The sequence below is a fragment of the Leptodactylus fuscus genome, chromosome 3 (genome assembly GCF_031893055.1).
Source record: "Leptodactylus fuscus isolate aLepFus1 chromosome 3, aLepFus1.hap2, whole genome shotgun sequence".
Taxonomy (NCBI): Eukaryota; Metazoa; Chordata; class Amphibia; order Anura; family Leptodactylidae; genus Leptodactylus; species Leptodactylus fuscus.
Window position 1 is genome coordinate 39,398,507 of NC_134267.1, and position 22,583 is coordinate 39,421,089.

Genomic DNA, 22,583 nt, shown 5'->3' on the forward strand with positions numbered 1-22,583 from the left:
CCCCTTTGACAATCCCATAATGAGCATATTTAATAGAACTTCTTATGTTATTGAGACCCTTCTAGGCTTTCTTGTTGTTCCTTTATTTTATCATCCATGAATCTTACCTTCAAAGAGTCTAAGATGTGAGAGCTTAGAAGACATCAAAGAGCGACAGAACGGCTTCCGCTATCTCAGATTTCTAGTTAATAATGTTATCATAGGAGATCACAAAGATGTTTAACTTACATCAAATCTTTCCCATCAATTTTAGAAACTGGAATCTCTTTTCTCTTACTGATCTCTTGAAACAAGACATTTATGGATAAATATAGAAGTGATTTTATCGGCAAATTCTTTAACACCAGTCTTATATTTCACTTGTTATCAGTAAAAAAGATATCAGATACTTATTCCCCGTCTTGCTGATAGAGGGTGAAGTGTCCGTAAGGGCACCAGACCATTAAAGGAGTTCTACAGGATTCTGATATTGATGACCTATCCTTATAACAACTAATCAGGGGTTATGTACATAGCAACTAAGTAACTAGGCAGGAAGAGGATACTTAGAAGTTAAGTAACTAGGTACTACGAGGTCTGGAATTGGTTAATAATAGCGGTGTTTATCCACCGGCTGACTCAGCTACACCTGCACTTGAAAAAGGACTCGTGGTGGTCCGAAACGCGTCGTGCCTTTTAATTGTTTTACAATAAAAAGAACCTGCCTTCTGCTACGACATTTGATTTTCCTGCCATTATTCAAGACCTACCAGTGAGCGCAGACCTGTGCTTTTCAGTATTTTACATGTACTCCCTGAGAAAGGCAGTTCTTGGTGATACACACAGGGTGGCGCTATACTATGTGGAGGCCACTAAGATTTCATTGTATAGTGTGGGAGCACTATGGGGGCCTTATATAGTTTGGGGACACCAATAGGGCAATAAACCATGTGGGGACCCAAAGGACACATTATGCTGTGTTGGGTACATTATATGGTGTGGAGGTACTAAGGTGGTTTTATAATGTGTGGAGACATTAAGGGGGCATCATACTGTATGCACAAACATTATCACGCGCCCCAAGTGTCAAAAATGTCAAGTGTTTTTCAAAAGTGCAACACCAGCCCCCAAGTTAGTCTCAAAAGTACCAAGAGGTAAACTTAGTCATGACAACTAGTCAGACATTACCAACTTGCCCGTGTCTGGAGAGAATCTATTCTCAGTGAGGGAGTGAGGAGGAGGTAAACATTGGCTGCTTTATGTCTGAGGACCATCTGGACCATACGGCACGCTCCTGGCTATGTTTTGTCAGGTATCATATGGAAACTGTATGACTATAGATACTAGGCCACTTTGCAGGCATTGCATGTGGACTACATGGGTACAGTAAAGCTACTCTATGTTCATATTATGTCATATACAATACTTTTAGCATTTTGCCATTGTTTGTCTGGTATACGTCAGGATATCACAAAAAAGAGAACTTATGGGAGATGGGATATTTCTAAGCTACAGCATTATAAGTATAGAGGGCACCATGCAGAATATATAATATAGTATAAAACAAATGTATAGTTGCCAACATTTGACAAGCAGAATCCAGACGAACAAAAACTCTTTGGGCAAAGCAATGCCCCTATGGGTATGGACACACCTCTTCTGAGTATCAAAGTGCTCCCAATAGGTTTGACCATGTCCCCATTCATGTGAAGCGCATGGCAGCACCTAAAATCCCCTAGCCATATCCAAATACAGGTGCATGTTTGGAATTGTAGGGCAATACATATTGACCCAAAACATCACTAAATGGGTTTGTCCGTTTATAACATGATGGTATATTATTAGGATATGTCATCACTTTATAAATGGGGGTCAAACCTCACACGAATGGGGTTGTGCTGCAGAATTCCTACAAAAAGTGAGGCCAGTGTGCTGGGGAAAAGCAGAGATGGGGAGGCGCTTCATCTCCTTCATTTTTGGGATCTGTGGGGGTCCTAGCGATATAACATCATTTTATCAAATGGAAAACTCCTTTAAATTTTTGAAGTCTATGTAAAAAAAATATTCTTAGTCTACAATAATAAACATTTTATTAAAATAAATGACAGATATCTGGGAAATGATCCCAAAATCACTTTTCGTCTGGAAAACGGGTTGATATTTAAAAATATACTTTCATTGCCAAAATCTACAAGGAAAAAAAGTCATTTTCATTCGGCGGCGTGTATCGTAGCGCTCATGCTGGGCTGCGTTATGGTGGAGTTTGACATTTATTCGACTTCTATTTTGTTGTTATTTTGATTAATATTCCTGCTCATAAATTATAATATGGAAATTCGTGTTGTGTAACGGCGCAGGAATTAACATATATATTTACATAGATAAAATCGATGAAATTCCAGAGGATATAAAAATCATGGTAAATGACTCCGTATTCTTATTTAGATTACCATAATGAAGGGGGGCTGACAGGTCCAAGATATCTCTCAAACCAATAGCAACGCTATGCAGAAATAATCTAAATCAGCCTGGAAGTGCACTGGGGGCGGGACCTGACGTGCAATATTTATCTATAGACAGTTGCAAGTGCTTTGCTCCTCCTCTGGAATTGCATCACATCAAGCTAATACTATCTCTGGCCAGCACTCGTCGCTCTCTATCTCCCAGTTTCGGGGGTCTGCCGACTCGGGGCACATTCCGACAATCACCGTTCACCTTCCACTTCATAATCACATAGGCCACTGTTGATTTTGGGTAATTCAGTTCGCTTGCTATGTCCCTTAAGGATCGACCATTTCTGTGGTACCCCACAAATACCCTTTTCTCGAAATCGGACAACTCTGCACTTCGTGGCATCTTGCATGCGACTAATGCCATTGCACTAATGCCAGTGCTGTTTGCTATTTAACGGCGGAAGGCATGACGTACATCACGAGCGCAGATATCTTCATTTGCATGGGTGTCCAAATACTTATTGGTAGACAGTGTATTATACAGCAATGCCCATAAGATAGAAATACACTTTTTCTCCAATTCCACCCCATTCTGAAATTTTTCCAGTTTCCCAGAACATCACACGGAATAATAAATGGTACCATTACAAAGTACAATTTGTCCTACAAACATTAAGCTCCCATTTTGCTCTAAGAAGTTATGGGGAGACGGGGAGTCAAAAACAAAAAACTAAGGGGTTAATGTGCTGGTATCATCTAGTCATACACGAGGCACCTTCTGTTTTGTGTCTTGAGTTTCCATACATTGCATATGAAGCACTCGATAATGAATCTGTATTGGGTTTGGAGATGTAATTATTATCTGTAATATGTAGTTACTAAGAATGGAAAAAAGTAACAGAAGAATCCGCAACATCAACCGCACCTAAATCACAAGTGACGTATCATAATTAGGAATCTCTCCCTATGACAAACAGAATTCAGAGGAAGATTAATCACCAAAAATGGCTATTGCTAAGAATCGTATTTATAGGTCAGTCCCGGGAGTACAGGCTGAACTTGTACAGCACACAACAGACTGAAATCGCTAACATTTACTACCGCAGACAGCGGATGACAGATAGCACTATGAAATATCACTTGTAATTATTTCAATGGGGGACGGGGGTTAGTTCACCAGTCAATAATCTAAGATGGCGGAGAGCGTTGGGTTTCTCTGACATTGCAAGACCTAATAGTTGAAAACTACCTGCACTGTAACAAATACCAAGGACATGTAGATGGCGCTGACTTAAGTTGTAACTTATTGTGGGTGGCAAACTCTAACACCACAGAATACACGATAGCGAGGAGGAATTACATTACACCAATGCGTCTTAGGTTACACTATAGAGGGGGTCCGACTAATCAGGACAGAAAAAAAGAGAAAAAAAAGCTGCTTATCTCTTGATGTGTACACAGTCAGAAGCCATCTTGTTAGGACATCAACCTAATGATGATACATTTCCTGCTGGCGGCCCCATTATGATGGCAGGCGTGTTTACCAAGATTTATGACAAAAGAAATAGTCAGTGACAAAATCCGCATTCTGCATGGGAAAATGTGCACAAAAAGAGGTAGACGAGATTCACCTTGTAAATGTCATTGACTTACTGCAGGGTCCTACATAAATAGGATAGAGTCACACGAAAGAGGTGCAACATGGTCAATTTTCACATATCTCCCCATACATTTCAGTGTAAGGCGGGATCCATGAAAGCGGACACAAATAGAGCATGACCATTTCAGTGGTGACACGTGCAAGGAAATGGAATGGTTGAGAACACGTTTGATGAACATTGCATCAACGCTTCATAAGGTTGACACCCCATGTTGCGGAAATGCAGGTTTTTTTGTTGCAAATTTTTTGAGCCAAAGCCAGGAGTAGATTGAGCAGAAGGTAGAAGTATAAGAACTTCCTAGATATCTCCCATTCCCTTTGTACCCATTCTTGGCTTTGGCACAAAAAAAACTGCAACAAAATCTGCAACAAAAAAAGCTGTGTTTCCATAACGGCCAATTTTAACTCTTGGAGAATGCAGCATTTTTTTTTCTTTCCATAGTTTTTCTGTTCACATAGTATGAGAGCTTAATTTTTGTGGGATAAGTTTTATTTTTTAAGGCACAAATTTAGGATACTTAGGGGGTATTCACACAGAGTAATGCAGCGTTGATTCTGACACGATAACTCACGTAAGAATCAGCGCTGCAAAACAGAATCCCATTGACTACAACACGTGTAATACATTGAAATCAGTAGGTTAAAAAGCCTCCCATTGATTTCAACGTGTTATTCGCGTTAAATGGAACCCATTGTAGTCAATGAGATTCTGTTTTGCAGCACTGATTCTGACACGAGTTATCGTGTCAGAATCAATGCCACGTTACTCCGTGCGAATGCCCCCTTAGTGTACTATAATGTGTCACTTTTATACATTTTTATTGAGTTTAGAAACATGCCAATTTTCACATTGTTCTTTGAATTCTATTTATATAACAATGAACTGTTCGGGACTAGTATTTTTTGTAGAATTGTAATTTTTATTCATTTACAATTTATTCATTTTTATCTCCCTATTTTTTTTTAGGAGAGAGGGACAAAAAAAGAGCAATTCTGTTATTCTCTGTACAGGATAAATAATGTGATAATTATATCCAGGTCATTAGAATTTTAAACTTTATATGCGTGTTAATTTTTTCTTTCTCTCGTAAAAAGGTTAAAAAAAATTCCAGATAATTAGTTTACTTTTTTATGTTTTATTTATTTATTTTTAAAAAAATTATGAATATTTATGTAATTTTTCTCTTTCCCACTATGGAATTCATGTACGATTCAACTATCCCAGTGCATTAATATATATAAATAAATAAATATATATATATATATATATATATATATAGTTTTTCTGTTGACATTGTGTATATTAGCGTGTGTATATATATGTGTGTGTGTGTGCGTATAGGTAACATGTACTTCCAAATGTAAAACATAAATGAATACTACAGGGGAATATAAGGAACTCTACAATATGTTTTATTAAAGAAATTTGTTTCCTTCACCACCTATCAGCCTGAGCTACTTTTTACATAGAAATCTATGGAGAGAGGAGGAAGCTGCTGGAAGAAAACCACAGATAACTGCACCTGCCACACTCTGCTACTCTATAACAATCTACCATTGTATAGAATGAAGCAATAAAGCTTCCTTCTTCCCCTCCCCTCTCCATAGACTTCTGTGTGTGAGGCTAAAGATGGCACAGTTGCTATAAACAGTCTTAGTGAAAATAAAAGAGGGGAGAGGCCTAATAAAGAAATGTATTTCTTTAATAAGATATATCACAAAGTGTCCTATATTCACATACGATATTAATTCATATAAAGTGGAGGTGCGCTATAAATGCATTAGACCATGCAGGCCTATGAGGGGTCTGTGACTATGTGTAGCCTCTCCATATGACTGATCGAGCAGTGCTCTGCATATGGAGTGAGATTGACTTCAGCGATCACTAAGCATACACTGAATATTCTCCTCGAGGTCTTTGATTAAGAGAAGATGGAGCCGAGAATACTTTTATATCCAAGTATTAGGAGCAAATATACTGCAAACCAAGCAGGCAAGTTAAAAGTCAGATGCTGCCTTAACTAAACATGCAAGAGATAAAGTCGATAAATCATATCATATTCTTGGATCACTTCCCAGGATCTGAACATTGTCTTTGTGTGGAAGATTTTTTTTCCTTCTGTGTATTGTGGAATTACAGTAGTAATGTAAGGACAATGTTAGTAGTGAATGCAATGACGAGATGAGCCTTCGATGACTTTTTACTATTCTTGCCCCTATTTCCATAAACTGAAGAAGGATTGGGTTCGCAACACCTTGTGAATGACTCCTGGTCATCTTTTCAGATCAATTCACTTATAGTATACAGTAAATGTCCTGAGTCAGTAATGGATTTACGTCCAAGGAGCCGAGTGGTAAAAAAATCTTGGTATTCCATAAACATAATCCTAGCCACAGTGCTCACATACAATTGCCATATAATACCCACATAAAGTAGCCAAGTAATAGTGGTGTCCATATAACAGTGCCATGTAGTAACCATAAAATATGGCATATGGTAATAGCTTTACATGCCAGGATTATCTAGGCACAGTGGAGGGATCCCTGCACCAACAGAAGGGGTACACACCTAAATCCGGAGCATCTCTGGTGGGCCATGCACCTACACTGAAATATGTGCTGGCTTATAATTGCCGTAGATGTCAAAATAGTGGCATAAATGATGATAAGTATGATACTGACCCTACAAATACCTTTTCAGAAAGTGGCAGAAGCGACATAGAATTTTTGTAGCAAGTGGGCATTAAAAGTTACAACCACAAGATCTTCAACCTTTTCACACCACTAAAATGGCACAGGGGCTTGATAAATCAGTCCCAATGTGCCACGTGCTTTAGGCCCCACCAATAAATGGGTTATTGAGACTAAAACATTACCAGCCTTCCTAATCTTAGACCCTTACTCATGCATAAAATGATAGGTCTGCAGCTAAAAAGGACCTGTCACCACCTCCGCCATCTTCAACTCCAAATGCATTCTTTAATAGGTGCTGATCCACTGATTCTGGCACAGAAGCAATTTTTCTATGCCCTCACCATTACTGAGCAATCACTTCTGTTAATCTCAGCACCCAAAATGCAAAGTAGTTTCTCTATTGTCAGGTGGGAGACCTCAGACTATTTGCTCCAGTTAAGAATTAGCATTTTGGGTGCAGAAATTAAAGGTTGTCCCATCACAAGGATCCTATCTATACTGCTAGTTTATGTGGATTTAAGACTTTTCCTAAATGCATTGCTTTATCAAAACTGCTTTGTTTGGCCGCTATCTTAATTTATTCACTTCATTGTTTACACTCGTTTCTATGACCCTTGGGATTATCTGCTCATTGGTCAAGTGATGTAGCTGCCTGCTCTCAGGGGGGAGGGAGGGACTGGGAGCAGCTCTGAGCTGTTTGTGTCTTTTAAGAAGCGGAGAGCTCCGGGATTTTTGAGCTCTTATCAGTCGGTTTAATTGAATTTGGCTGATAAGGGCTGAGATAGGGAGTCCATTACCTCTGTATGTAATGCAAACTGACTCAAATCCAGCTCTGCTACATCAGCTTCACACTGTGGTAATTCATTTACAACCAATCCCGTGCAAGTGAAACCCCGCCCACCTATGTGCAGGAAAGCAGGAAGTGAAGAGAGCACAACAGCCTGCAGGTTAGTGAACAAGCGTCATGGGAATACTCCTTTAATGTAGCCATGTGATGGCCATTTCTGACATTGGTGTGAATATAAGGTAACAATAGCTCCACAAGTAACACAATGTCTGCTATTGCTTTCTCCTGGATAATGGTAGAAGTGTTGAGGAACGTAAGTGACCGACATAGGAAGCAAACGCAATGCACAGTCATTGTATAACAAGCACTTTAATACAATACATTTATCCCAAATCCCAGGACCAGATCTGTCTGGTTAGATAGATGTGGCCTATATACATGGCTGTACAACTAGGCTGATTTGTCAATAGTAACATCTGTATCTAGTAAAAATAGAATCCATTTTTTTCTCCCAATGGGCTGTCATCAAGTTTTCCCAGACTGTGAAATGGCAAATCTGTTTAGTGATGGGGATGGCGGAGTATCGCTGCATAACTTGGCAGGATTGCAATTGGAAAGCTGGGTGACAACCCATGTGGGAGCTGTAAACACTGCTTATCTGGCTAGACCGTGCCATTCGGGATTCTAAGACAGCTGACAATACCATGGAGGGCTATAATGGTTCAAGAAGATGAAGTGCTGCGGCATATGTGGGAGTTATAGAAATAGAAGTTATTATACTGGTTCCTAGCCTGTTTGCCGTTTTCTCAGATACAGATATAACTAGTAGAAAGCTGCTTAAGAACTTTGAAGTTTGTAAAATAAGAAAATAGGCAAGCAAGTCTCGCCTCTTGGAACAACCATGGCCATGTTCCCTGGATCATCCAATTCTTCCACATAAATTGGGTGGACCTGCTCAGTCTGGGTGGGGTTTTATATACCACGAGTCCTGTTGCCGGAACTGTACTGGAAATTTAGATAAAGTTTCAGATAACTGTATGAAATGGCTTAGTAAAAAAATTTTTATCAAGTTGATAGAAGTGGAAGAGTTGGAGGAGGAGTGTGGTTTTTCCAAGTGTGAAATTGTGTCTACACACTGGTTAAGCGGAGCATAGCGGAAAGTGGTTGGCTGTTGGAGAAAATTGGACAAAGTATCAAAACCTGTGACTGCTTCCAGTCTGGTAAACAAGACAGTTGGAATTCTCCTTCTAGGCTCCACCATTCCTGAGCAACCAGTGTAGTTAGTTACAATGCCTGACATGATAACTAGACTCTCTAATGTTGCGTGGGTGTTGGTAGGAAGGAACAGTCATAGCTCCAACCTAGGACAAACAGTGTAAGGGTGCATTCACACAATGTAGCGTTTTGTGCGATCTGGCACGTATACACGTGTCAGCCGATTGCGCTCGCAAAAAGATCCCATTCATTGCAATGGGAGTTAGGATCGTATACGAGCTCTGAGTCACACTCCTTTCTTGCTCCTGCCTGACACCACACATTTGGCATTAGAGAGTCTAGTAAGCACATCAGTTATCAAAAATATCAGCACCAATTACTCAGGAATGGCGGGCTAGAGAAAAACTTCCAACTGTGTCAGAATCAGCGAAGGGTGGTCTATTATACAATAAAAGGATGTGAAATTGGATGAGGTGTTGAAACCTTCTCTTTACATGTTACATTAATTACATTTTTTATATTTTTGGAATTTTTAGTTTTATGAGGTCTTCATATGTAGATATTGAATACAATGCCCTTAGTCTTTTATGGGCCTATACTGTACTGTACCAACTACAAGATTTTATACTTTCTTACAAGTTCTTGCAGATTTTGGGCTTCAACTTTTCATTTCAAATCTGGGGAAATTGAAATATGAATGTTTTAAGGTTGTCGATGTTCAGTTGTCTCAATAAATGGATGTAAATCTAGAGAAACAGAAATAAGATGTTTGCTTTAAATCTTGTATCTATTTTTTTGAATCCTATTCTAGGATCACATTTTCTTGTTTTATATTCTGTATAGAAAGGGCAGTAGCGTATATGAGGTTTATGGCAGCTGAAATGAATGGGAGTCAATTGACTATTAGAGTCTCCACGTTGTGATAAAATAACCCTCTGCCCCCAGAGATCAGGGAGTAATAGGGTAGAAGCATACAGCCATTATCTGTGTATAGTACATGTGTATAGTGCTGCTATCCAGCCTCAACTACAACTCCAGCAGTACATCGGAGCCGTCAATAACCCGTACACCCTATACTACCTACATTCTAATATTTAGGTTAGTAAAAACGGGATGTTTAAGTGGGACCACTGAGTTTTAAGCAAACCCCTTTTTTGGTCTAAGTTGAAATCAAAATTGCTTGGATCGTTCCCAAAAATTTGGGACAGTTCTAGCAAATTTGGAACAGTTGTGCAACTGTGCGAATGATGAGATGACTCTAATTATTCTGTCCCAATCTATAGAACAAGGCTCACAAGCAATGGAAAACAGGAACCATCAGTTTGTAGTGCCTCCTCTAGTGGCTGGTGTGAAAACTGGAATTTATTGTTTTATGTTACAAAAAATTAATGAATTTTCCTCAAAAATTAAAATCCAAAAGGAGGATATTTTTTTTTTAAATTATTATTTAATGTCAGATTGTTGGTGTTAAATAGTTATGAAGCTTTTTAAGCACGAGTTGAGGTATTCATTTTCGAAACTGGTGTTCTTGTACTTCCCGTGTCATGCTCCCAAAAATGGGGCATGGCTAGGGCATGTTGGGGGTGGGGGTATAGGAAAAAAGAAGCTTAAGGCTGAAGCAAAAAACACTGCGTTTTACTGCACCTGCAAAAGTGAATGAGATTCTGGCTAATCCCATCCACACATTACAGGGAAAAATTTTCAGTGGAAAAGAGTCAATATACCTGGAGTTTTCTATATAAGTATAATAAGAAAGTCTGCACAGAAAAACTTTGCAAAAATGCAATAAAAAACGCAACGCGGTTCAGCTGCGTTTTGTTCTGCAGCCTTTTTTTGGCTGTGTTTCGCTACATGAGCCCTTAGCCTAAGGGCTTGTTCAAATCTGCGCCTGGGGTCTCCGTTCTGCAGGTTTCCGTTTCGTGCACGAAACTGAACAAGAGATGGAAACCTGCAGGACTCTTTCATACTCATTCATTTGAATGGGTTTGAAAAGTGTCCAGCCGTTAGTGCCATTTTACGCTCTCCGCGGCGAAACCGTTTTTTAAAAAACCGGACACGGTTTCGCTGCGGAGAGCTCAAAACGCTCACGGCCGGACTCGGCATGACAGGTTTCCGTCTTCTGCATGTAGAAGACGGAAACCTGATAACGGAGCTCAGACGCTGTCAGGCCACATGCATTTTTTTTAGAGCCAAAGCCAGTAGTGGATTGAGCAGGAGATGTATGAGTATATTAAAGTTTTAATGGCATATGCAAATTTACCTTAACTATTCACAAGTTGTAGGGCGCTGCTTCATCTAGTCATACAGTCATTGCACTAAACCATGCTATATGTGGCTGGTAGATAGGCGTGGTTCACATCTGCATTCAGTATTCCAGGAGTCAGATGTGAACCAGGCCTTAGGTAGGGCATCAGACTGGCAGACAGATTTAGTACGGTGACTCCATGACTAGATGAAGCTCCTCTCCGTCCCTTGTGACTAGTTAAGGTAAACTTATATATATATCAATCTAAAGTTTTGACAGGCTTATATCTTGACTTTTCTGCAACAGGAATCTTAGCGAGAGTCACCATAGGAAAGGTCATTACTGGATGCTACACAAAAAACCACCTGATGGCTTCTCTGTAACCATATCTGGCCAGACGTTTCTGTGATCCCAAAGCCAACAAAATGTTAACCTGACTTTGTAAGCATCTACTTGTACCTCCCTCCTGGCAAAATATATATTACCCGGCATATCGAGCACTGTGAGGAAAAGGGATTACAGGCAGATAAAAAATAAATCAAGGAGAAAAGGCCAATTCTAATTAGAAAATCCATCTTTACTGATAATGGTGCAGGAGTGTAGACAGTTTACAGATAATATGAGTTAGAAATAAAACGGCAGTAAGAGCGAGACGCCGATGATAGAGGAAATATCCACCCGCTGTAGATGAAATAAAGACTCTGGTTTTGAAATATAGATAAAGGCCTGTTCATACAAGATATCGCTTCAAATAAAGCTACAAGCGGAAAACAACTCAAAATATAAGCCAAAATCCAGTTCAACCAAGATACCTGCGGCTCCACTATGCTGTCCAGGTGACCACCAGTGTCTCCAGACCCAGCACATCACCCCAGAGCCACAGATAGATAGGTTAGTGTCACCAGAACCAGCATATCCCCCCAGCCCTGCAGATAGATAGGTTAGTGTCACCAGACCCAGCACATCACCCCAGCCCAGCAGATAGATAGGTTAGTGTCACCAGAACCAGCATATCCCCCCAGCCCTGCAGATAGATAGGTTAGTGTCACCAGACCCAGCACATCACCCCAGAGCCACAGATAGATAGGTTAGTGTCACCAGAACCAGCATATCCCCCCAGCCCTGCAGATAGATAGGTTAGTGTCACCAGAACCAGCATGTCACCCCAACCCTGCAGATAGATAGGTTAGTGTCACCAGAACCAGCATGTCACTCCAGCCCTGCAGATAGATAGGTTAGTGTCACCAGAACCAGCATATCATCCCAGCCCTGCAGATAGATAGGTTAGTGTCACCAGAACCAGCATGTCACCCCAGCCCTGCAGATAGATAGGTTAGTGTCACCAGAACCCAGTATATCCCCCCAGCCCTGCAGATAGAAAGGTTAGTGTCACCAGAACCAGCATATCACCCCAGACCTACAGATAGATAGGTTAGTGTCACCAGAACCAGCATATCACCCCAGCCCTGCAGATAGATAGGTTAGTGTCACCAGAACCAGCATATCACCCCAGCCCTGCAGATAGATAGGTTAGTGTCACCAGAACCAGCATATCACCCCAGCCCTGCAGATAGATAGGTTATTGTCACCATATCCAGCATATCACCCCAGTCCTACAGATAGATAGGTTAGTATCACCAGAACCAGCATATCACCCCAGCCCTGCAGATAGATAGGTTAGTGTCACCAGAACCAGCATATCACCCCAGCCCTGCAGATAGATAGGTTATTGTCACCATATCCAGCATATCACCCCAGACCTACAGATAGATAGGTTAGTGTCACCAGAACCAGCATATCACCCCAGCCCTGCAGATAGATAGGTTACTGTCACCAGACCCAGTATATCACCCCAGCCCTGCAGATAGATAGGTTAGTGTCATCAGAACCAGCATATCACCCCAGCCCTGCAGATAGATAGGTTAGGGTCACCAGAACCAGCATATCACCCCAGCCCTGCAGATAGATAGGTTAGTGTCATAATGCAGCCGTTTCCCTTGTGAATTGCTACCTCTGCATTTGTCAATATGCAAATAACCTCATTGGAGTAAGTGGTAATGCCTGAATTGCTCCAAATTCACAACAGCAATATTTGCACAATATCTTCACAAGGAGAAAACAGGTTCAGGTCATTCAGGTCACTCTAATCTAGCTATCTGTGGGCCTTAGTGGATATGCTGGTTTCTGGTGACAGACTCCCTTTAATATGATGGTCAAAATCAAATACCTGCCCTATATTCTGTCAGCGGTTTTGCACATGGATTACCTTCCCTGGATTCTGGAATGGTTCCCTGTTCTCTTAAGCAATTCTCTCTGATGTCAAGGACCACTGAGGCCTATGATTGGTCCTCAGCTGTCTTGTTGGTTACATTGGCATCATTATGAGTCATGATGCCAACTAAGGGGACATTATACTCTGTGGGGACACTATGGGAGTATTATACTGTATGGGGCACTAAGTAGGTGTTATACTGTGTGTTCTGTGTGGGGAGAACTACTAAGAGAGTATTAACTTGTGTAGGGGCTCTTTGAGGGCATTATACTTTGAAGGGGCTCTATGGGGAATTATACTATGTGTGGGTACGAGGGAGGCCTCATCACTTTGTGTTACACAGAGGAGGACACTAGTTTTCCACTGGGGACAGAAGGGACTGGGTGGAATTGGGTGGGATCAAAGAGGGCAGGGGCAGGATCGGAGAGGGTTAGACGCATGGCCTAATATAAATGTTATCTGAATAAATGAGTCCTTTATAAACGAGCTATAGAAATCCTTAACAGTTCCATTGTAAGACTCCTCTATTGTGGTCACCCAGTTTTTTTATCATGTATATAATAAGTACGGTAATTTAAAATTCCGAATACAAAAAAGTAATAAACAGGTAAAATAAATTCACCCCCTTATCCTTTGTAGCACACGCAACACCTGCATAATTTGTGTTTGGTTTCCTAAATGGTGATTATATCATAAAGCTATTGTCATGATAAATTAAAATAAAACAAATGCAGGCGCTGTGTGAATATTATTCTAGGAGAACACACTGAAGTAGTAGCTGGAGAGACTCTTACAGTGATACTGGCACCAAGCCCAGATGAGCAAAACTATTGGAAACAATGGATGAATAAAACGGCAGAAAAATCCAAAAAAGTAGATTACTGACATCGCCAATAATAAGATACATTTCACAATAGTGTGAGCAATTAGTTCATATTATTATGGGATATAATATAGCAGTTCTGACTTTACTATTGTCACTCCATATCCATATTAGCAATATCTTAGCACTATATACAGATGTATCATTGTCGATGTGTCTTATGTTTGTTTGACTGTTGTGTGGTTGATTCTTTACTTATAAAATGCAAAAATAAACATTATATTAAAAAATGTATATACAGATGTAACTGTGATAATCCAAACTTCCAAAATTGGTAAAACTGCGGCAGTATGGCATCTTATCGCAGAAGACAAAAGTAAGCAAAAGTTGAAGAAAATATATTTTTACAATGAGCTTTCATTGATTGCTGTCTTCTATGATGAGATATCACGCTGCAACAATGTAACCAATTGCAGACGTTCGGGTTCTCTGCTACATCTGTACTTTGCCAGTGCCTTCAAGACGCTACTATTGCCCTTTGGTTTCAAGTGATATAAACCTACTGCTACATAATAACATGAACCAACTGATGTAACCTGACCCAGCTGACCATCTTAGGGCGGGTTCACACCTGCACCCGGTCTCTGCTTTAGCCAATCCGGTGGGTTTCCGTCTTCTGCCTCGAGAAACTGGGCAGGAGACGAAAACCTGGTGGTCAGTTTTCAAACCCATTCACTTGAATGAGTTTGCAAAGGTATCCGCCTGTGTGAGTCTTCTTCTCCGCGTCGAAACCGTTTTTTTTTAACTGGACACAAAATTGGACATGCAATACTAATGTGTATTAAAAAAAAGAGTTAAATAAAAAGTTGCAGCAAATTTGAACATGACTTTTTCTTTAAAGAGGAGCTGTCACCACCTCCTCCAATTCTAGTTCTTAGACTCTGTTAATGGGCGTCACTACTCTTATTCTGGTACAGTTGGAACTTTCTCTCTAGCCCCCACCATTCCTGAGCAACAAGCGCAGGTAGTTTTGTTGCCTGCTGTGCTATTTAAGCTCTGTAATGTCAGGAGGCGGTGTCAGGTAGGGGGTGTGACTCAGAGCTCCAATCCGAGACAGCCAGTATCAGAGCTCAGAATCACACCCCTTGTCTGCTCCTGCCTGACCCCGCCCTCCTGACAGTACAGCGTCAAATTGGTATATAAGGTATCAAACCTAACAGCATTGATAGCTCAGGAATGGTGGGGGCTACCTCAGCCTTTAAATGGCTTTTCAAAGACTACCACAATGCAGCAAGTTACAGATTCAAGTTAAACTTTGCTGCAGCTGTACATATAGTGAGTGAATTAGCCATATATAAATGCTCATACATGGACCAACTAGCAGATGAGGGTTAATCTTAGCCACTTCAACACTGACAACTTACTGAATTTGTTGCATTTTGAAGATGTACAGGTAGTAATTTTGTGGGCAGACCTAATATTCATTAGGATGTATGATGATGGTTCACTGGCATGTCACTGATGCATAAAGCTTCATTGAATTATAGGCTTTCAGTCGTCTATCACTGACATCACAGAGGAGCGTATTTAGTATAATACAGATAGGCTGAATTATACTAAATATTACCATATGTGCTATGTGCTTCAATAGAAAAAACTAGAAAAAATCATCTAAAATAATATACTTCATCTTTATAAAAATTTACTTTTTTAGAATAAACGTACAATATTATGACAAGATTGTTACATAAGTAACATAAGTACATAAGTACAATGATGAAAAAGCTCATTTAAATTGTAGCTATAGAGCTGAAGCAAAATAGTCATCCTACTAATATTATACATGTGATGTGTGTTTGGATGTTTGTGTGTTTGGATGTTTGTTCCTTAATCACGCAAAAAAGCCTGAACGGATGTGTCTGAAAATTTCCACAAACATAGTTATTCATCGGGATTAAAAGATAGGCTACTTTGTGTCACGCAAACTCCCATGGCTACTTGGCAGGAGGCTCTGAAAGCCTGGACTGCAGAGTGTGGGAAGGGGTCCTAGGTGGCGCACGGGTTGGCGCGGTTTGGGAGGGATGGTAGCGCAGGGGGAAGGCGGGGGGGGGGCGCAAACCGCCCGGAGGTGGGTTTAGGGAGGTTCGGGGCACACCTGGGTATAAAGCGCAGTTGCAAACATGTAAAAATAACAGAGGCGCAGGAGCAGGCGCATCATACACACCAACGATTACCTACACGTACGTGGCTCAGCGCCTACACCACCCCGTAGATGAAGTCGCGGGCAGATGCTAGTATACCAATAAATCAGAAGTTATAGAACTTAAAAGGAGTCTGTCACCAGATACATAGGTTAGGTTAGGGCCAGCTGAATCAAACTGTTTATCCCTTGTGAATCGCTCCCTCCATTGCTGAGATACCGTTGATTTTATAAATATGCAAATGAGCTCATTGGAGCAACATGGGCGTGCTCATTACCCCAAAGAGTTAAGCTACCCACTGCTGTGTGCTGCCCTCCACAGCTCCATCTGATTCACAGAACTAGGCAGGTAAATACCGATACTTGCCTGGCCCTGAGTTCTTTTGCTCTCAGCTCTATTCATATTTTTGGCACATGCGCAGTACTTCTATGAAGCTTGGCTAGTTCAAGACACATAGTCATGTATTGCGCATGTTCCAGACTTCTACATCTGTAATTCAGGAAATCCTCTCAGAGCCTTATAGGGCGTTTCTGAGTTAAAAATATTGTTGATCAGCTGCAACCCAGAGAATAGAGCAGGAAGCAGACAGCGCTGTTCTTTGTGTAGTGGCCAAAGCAGGTTATTGCAGTTTACCTACCATTCAAGTAAATGTGACCTGATCTGTAGTAACCTTGTTTGGCTCTATGGGCTAGTTCACACGGGGCAGAGGGGGCGGATTTTGATGCTGAATCTGCCTCAAAATCCGCCCCCTCACAATAGAGGTCTATGTAGACTGCTAGTGTTCTTTTTTCTGCTAACAGTTTGTTCCCGCTAGTGGAAAAAAGAAGCGAGCTGCCCTTTTTTCAGGAAGATTCCGCAGCTAATTCAGCCGCGGTGTCCGCTTGACGACAGCACTCTCCAGACTAGGCCTAATCTGGAGCGGAAAACCACGTCGGGATACTGGTGGTAGCCACAACGGAATGTATTCACGCGAAACCCCGTGTGAACTAGCCCTTAGAGAATTTCCTGAATTACAGATGTAGAAGTCTGGAACAAGTACAATACATGTGCATGTGTCTTGAACTAACCAAGAATCACAGCAGTACTGCGCATGTGCCAAGAGTATGAGCAGCGCTGAGAGAATGGAGCCATTCTCTGTATTCACCTGATTAGAACTGCAGATCACTGGGGATCCTGGATATCTATATTTTAGCTCAGAAATGTAATTTTGCACCAGTCCAGAATTTAAAAATTTCATGAAATATCTTCCCCATTGGAAACACCATTAGTCGCCTACTACTATGATATGCTTGCATTTTTAGCTTGCTCAAGGACCCTCTCCTAAATATAAGTCCTGAGCTCAGCAAATTCATATGGAATGAAGTACACGATGGATTATGCAATGGGAAAATAACAATTTTACTTTGCTTATGGTTGTATTGGGCTTGTTCCTATCACTTCACGACGTGTGAAATATCATAAGGTTTAGTTTTATTCCATTTTATTATATTCACCGATGCGGGGTTGTCCTGATTATCATTCATGTGACACATCTTTATATAGAAGGAGATGACATTTTCCAATTTGAAGAGCATTAAAATTCAGTAGGATGACATGTAACGTCTATAGAACGTGGACTTTTGTTCTACACATCGGCAGGACTAAAACACTTTATTCTCCAATACAACTTTTTTTTTTCTCTGCACAACATTTTACATTTAACATTCAAGCCGACTCTTGTTAAACTCCCTAGGCGCCGGCTTAATGTTCACAATCCTTTCTCAGAACAGTTCATTGTATCTTGACAGTGCAATCCAATGGGAAATAGACTGAATCAGAAGTAGAATTGGGAATACTGACAAACATCACAGATCTATGTGAGATGTCAAACCTTGTCTAATGGTGCTTTTCATCAGACTATCTCCCCTGGGTTACGCAGCTCACACTCAGCGTGGTGCTCTTCATGCTTTAAAGTTCACAGAGTAACATGCAGAGCATCACAGTGTAGATACCGGCTATCAGGAAATGGAAATTGGAATTAAAAAGGACACGTATGGAACAATCTGTTTTACATGGCTGAGATGGAACGTTTACATTTGTAAATTCCAGCGGAATGCTAAAATATAGAAGTCTACGGTACCACATTGTCATAGCCTATTGTATATAATGTTATCACCAGCTAAGCAGGGGTGTAACACATACCGACAATGTCATAGCAGTTCCTTGGTGCTTTTGTGCATTATACACCAGGGGACCAAAGGATCTTAGGAGGTTGGGTTTGCTGTATGGATCGTCAAGGCTGTGACAACCTCACACCTAGAGTACGTCATACTGCTCCCTAGAGGTGTAACGATCATGGTTGTAGGGAGTGCTACCGCGACCGGGCACGGCAAAGTATGGGGCCCTTCGCCAGCTGGAGCTGGCCGGGGCCTCGTACAACTATGACAGCGGTACAACTATGGAAAGCGCCTTGTTCCACCGCAGTAAATCTATGGACAAACTACATTTCCCATGATTCTGCCTGCTCTTACTCTCTGTGTACACCTCCCTTCTCCTCTCTTCCCTGCAATTAAATCTCAGGTAATAAATCACTTCCATGCCCTAGGTCACATGATGCTGTGATGTTTCATTTGCAAGGACACTCCAGCATTCTCTCCTTGAGCAGCAAAACGGAGTGTGAGAGCAGGCAGATGAATCATGGGAAATGTAGTTTGTCCACAGATTCACTACATGTAAATAACAGTGATACAAGGAGCAGCAAGTAACATAAAGCCAAGCAAAGGGTGCACAAGGGAACATCTAGGAATATCTAGCACTGCTGTGGATGTATTTGCACATTTTTGGAAGCTGGACAACCCCTTTAAGCATATATGATATATCATTTTATGTCTTATTTATGCACAAGAAAACATGTTTGGCCTAACTTGCTGGCAGGTAAATATACACTATGTATAAATAAATATGTGCCCTGCACTATTCCACCGTGTGATACAGACACTTGAAAAATGGAGCCAAGTCCTTACGATCCTGTTCCCATCAAAGAGGGACATGTTTTTCTCAATATCATGGGGAAAAAAACCAATGTGATTGTTTTGAAAGCTGTGCTCACTAGAGATGAGCGAGTAGTACTCGATCGAGTAGGTATTCGATCGAATACTACGGTATTCGAAATACTCAAAGTCTTCTCCGTGCAGCTTCTCCGCGGCGTCTTCCGGCTCTTCATTCACTCTGCCAGGCATTGGGCCTGGGCAGAGCCGACTGCGCATGTCCACTTGTAGTGCGGGCATGTGCATTCGGCTCAATGCCTGGCAGAGTGAATGAAGAGCTGGAAGACGCCGCGGGGACGCTGCAAGGAGAAGACTTTTCAGAGGATCCAGCCCGACCCTCACTCGTGGACTTGGTAAGTATAGTTTGATCGAACGTTGCCTACCCCTGAAACGAGCATTTTCCCCCCATAGACTATAATAGGGTTGGATATTCAATTCAAGTAGTCGAATATTGAGGGGCTACTCGAAACGAATATCGAATCTTGAACATTTTACTGTTCGCTCATCTCTAGTGCTCATCACTCAACCCATAACAGGGAAGAAGCCTAATGAGGCGAAACCCTCGAATGGGTGAGTGATCTGGCGTGCTATGACTTTTGATTTATACAAAATGTTTAAGATTCTGACTTTTGTGAGTCTATGGAATACAAAATGGTTTTTCATGATTATACGTATGGTCTACACCATGTCTAAGTAACCGATTCTAATCCAGATCTTGCCGGATTGTTGGAGCCGATTGAGAGTTTATTATCTCTTGGAAGCCAAACCATGGAGCGGCACAGATCTAAGAGAGATAACAAGGACATATCATGCATAGCATCTAATTTCCCTGCTATTGGGTGGGTGGTGAGCAAATCTTCAGAGCAACCGCATTGTTTATTCTTCCTGATATCGAGCATTCTGTGATATACACGCGCTATGGGATACAATTAGCTCTCAGTTAGGAGACTTTAGTAAATGGACCATAGTAAATGTGTTCGTGAAATCGAGAACTAAAAATATACAAAGAATTTTAATCAGAAAAGTCCTGTTGATAGAACAGAAATAAGTGGATTAAACTAAATTCAGATAAACAAAAAAAATTATGTTTTTGATCTTTTTGTCTTCTGAATTAGTTTTTTTTTTTCACACCTCCAGACGTGGTAATACAAGAATAAGAAGCAAAAATATATACTTGATGTACTGTAACAGTATATGTGTCGTGAAACAATGCTGGAAATCTGGACATTTCCTAAGAAGATAATAAGTTATGACTTTTTATATATTCTATCTCTCGAAAGACGTGACCCCCACTCTAATTATATGGAAATGTGTCTTTTATAAAGACATTCCCCAGCCCCATAGATGTACTTCTAAACATGGTACACATACGGTAATCAGTTTTTTGCCCCCTCCCTTAAGAAGCCCTCCTTACAAATATATATGTGATTTCATCAAAAAGTTGGATGTTTTTGCTACTAAGAGTAGACAAATGGCGGACCACAAGAGCTAGTCGTAATGGCAATGGATGGACATATATATTCTTTCAGCCTAAGTCACTTGGGAGAAATGGTGGATTTAAGAGAGTGAGGGGTTGTAGGCTATATTCAGACAGTTCTGGAGTGTAAAGGCTGTGAAAAATGGACAACAGTCTGGTTTTTTCACGGCAACTTTGCATCCAACTTGGAACTGTTTTCACGGATCCCTCCATGAGAAATGAACAAAGATAGGGCATGTTCAATATTTTTGATAGTCCATTACAATGGGTCATCAGAAAAACAACCATGTAAATAGACACAATGAAATCAGTGGCCTAGAATTATTATTGTGCAGAGGCATAACTAGTGGGAAGGCAGAGGGGGCAGGTCTCAGAGGGGTTAACCAAAGACAAGAAGCAATTTTAATTGTATTGAAGTCTGGAAGACACTGATAGAGTTAAAATACATGGTAGAGGAGGTAGCTGCTGGCTTCCTCCTCTACCATTCTTAAGGCCTGCAGCCTACATGGCACTGTAACGACAACAAATCTGCATCCCTGTGCAGATGGGCATGAAGACACCATCGTGCTGGTACAAAGATGTGTTGGGATCATGGTGCCCTGTAGTAGGCTGCAGGTCTGAATTGGCATGTGGTCTACAGGATAGAACAACAAGGGGTGATGGCAGCAGTGGCTCCACTCCTTGCATCAGTGGGCAGTTGAGTATAATTTTATATATATATTTTTTTAATTTTCTATATCTTGGGGATATTATTAATATATTATAAGGGCTTCATTAATACAGGAGGTAATATTAATTTAAGAAGCCTTATTAAATTAATCGGGCCTCAGAAAGCAGTAACAATATAAAGGGGCATATTTTATATAAGGGTACATTAGTAGACATTAATAAAGGGGTATAGAAAAAGTAAGTAGGCAGCAGGGGGGCGTAAAATAATAACCTTCTGTTCACCTTCTGTTACCTTTTGACGTCACCAGGATTGCGCCGGATGTTGCAAGGAGGCCCAAAATATGTAACAGAAATTGAGTATGAATGTTTTGGGTTTTTTTGTCACCTCCCCTGGGTCTTCACCTATCTGAAGAGACCCCGGATTATAGTGTGGACCCTGGCGTAATGTGGCACATCTTAGTTAGCTTCACATTAGCATTCGGCTTTCTGTTCTTTGGGTCCAAATGGAAATTTCACCCAATTAAAAAGCTGTTACCCGCAGAAATATTATAGACAATTTTTTAGGCGGGTTCAGGGGCGGAAGCCTTGGATGGAGTTCAATCGCTGGTTTGAACCCAGTAGCGTATTGAGCTTCGACTTAAATTTTTGGCTAGAAATGTGGGTGTAGATTCTCAGAAAAAGGGGCCGCGGCGTAACTATAAAAACAACGCTGTATAATTCTAAGTGATTGTGATGGTGTAATGATGTTAACTAGAGATGAGCGAACACTGTTTGGATCAGCCGATCCGAACAGCACGCACCCATAGAAATGAATGGAAGCACCTGTGACGCTGACTTTGCTGGCGGCCGGCCGGCCGGCGTCACAGGTGCTTCCATTCATTTCTATGGGTGCGTGCTGTTCGGATCGGCTGATCCGAACAGTGTTCGCTCATCTCTAATGTTAACCAGCAGCAGAAAAGGGTCTCATTTTATTGTTTGCTTTGAGACCCCCCTTTCTCTGTATACCTCTGAACAGTGCGTGTTATATATATATCTACATACAAAGTAACGCAAGGTGATCCGTGATTCGTAGCATCATGGAG

General features: G+C 41.0%; 1 protein-coding gene across 1 annotated transcript in view; it reads right to left on the reverse strand.

The window, feature by feature from the left end:
* The window catches only part of PLCB1 (phospholipase C beta 1), a 480,198-nt gene that overhangs the window by 138,077 nt on the left and 319,538 nt on the right, over nt 1–22,583 (reverse strand). The window lies entirely within an intron of this gene.